Here is a 1,028-nt window from a genome sequence, read left to right as displayed (position 1 = left end):
GCCTCGAGTTCACAACTCAATATCTCTCTAAATTAATTAATCAACTAACTCTTAGTCAATTTATCAAGGGACTAATTAAACTGTATCTCATACAATTAATTAGTTTTCGTGTTGGGGTTCGTTCCTTTAGGTGTAACCGAAAGGGATCAGCTGAACACCGTCGTCTCACGACAGTAACGTCAAACCCTAGTTGGCCAACCGTTACCGATATACGTTGATCAGCTGACTAGTATTGCCAATGAATATCCTATGCATATTCCTTAATGAGATTTAATAATATTATCACACACTATTGTGGAGGACAAAACTCCAATAGAGTCTTCATATAAGTCGTTCAAAATTGTTGAATAAGGAACCACTCACTAACTCCATGGTGTGGACAAGAGCAACAAGTGTCCTTAAATGTCTCCCATGCTTCATATAATGATTCCTCTTCCCTTTGCTTGAACCCGGTGATTTGGGCTCTCAACATGTTGGTCTTCTCCGGAGGATATAACTTCTTGTAGAAGGCAAGTGTTAACTTCTTTCATGAATCAATACCCAGGGTAGCCTTGTCAAGGCTCTTCAACTATTGCTTTGCGGTTCCGATCAAGGAAAAAGGAAACAACACCCATCGAATTTGGTCTTGGGTTACTCCGGTTTGAGAGATAGCATCACAATAGTCACAAAAAGTTTCCATATATATATGAGGATCTTCACTAGGCATCCCTCCAAATTGGCTTCTCTCAACTAGTTGTATGAATGCGGATTTGGCAATGAAATTACCGGTTAAGTGAGGTGGTGTTGGAGTACCATTTGGTAGGTTCTCCTCGGTTGGTACGGAATGAGATGAAAATTTAGGCATTGTGGGTTGATTTTGAGATTGGTTTTGAAGTGGGATCTCCTCTCCTTCTCTTGCAAAAGGGTTGGTAAACACAACACTATCCGATTGGATAACACCGATATCCACAAGTTCTCTAATACCCAAACTTGTTGATGCCCCTCTTGCGGTTCTTCTAAGATTGGTCAAAGTTCTTCCAATTTCGTGA

General features: G+C 40.4%; 1 non-coding gene across 1 annotated transcript; it reads left to right on the top strand.

The window, feature by feature from the left end:
- The first annotated feature begins 365 nt into the window (after nucleotides 1-365).
- LOC141636729 (small nucleolar RNA R71) lies at nucleotides 366-472 on the top strand. Its single transcript, XR_012541319.1, has one exon. It is a non-coding gene; the product is annotated as a small nucleolar RNA R71 (small nucleolar RNA).
- The last annotated feature ends 556 nt before the right edge of the window (nucleotides 473-1,028 follow it).

Source organism: Silene latifolia, chromosome Y (genome assembly GCF_048544455.1).
Source record: "Silene latifolia isolate original U9 population chromosome Y, ASM4854445v1, whole genome shotgun sequence".
NCBI lineage: Eukaryota > Viridiplantae > Streptophyta > Magnoliopsida > Caryophyllales > Caryophyllaceae > Silene > Silene latifolia.
The sequence above is the reverse complement of the archived record's forward strand: the minus strand, read 5'-3'. Positions and strand labels throughout refer to the sequence as shown.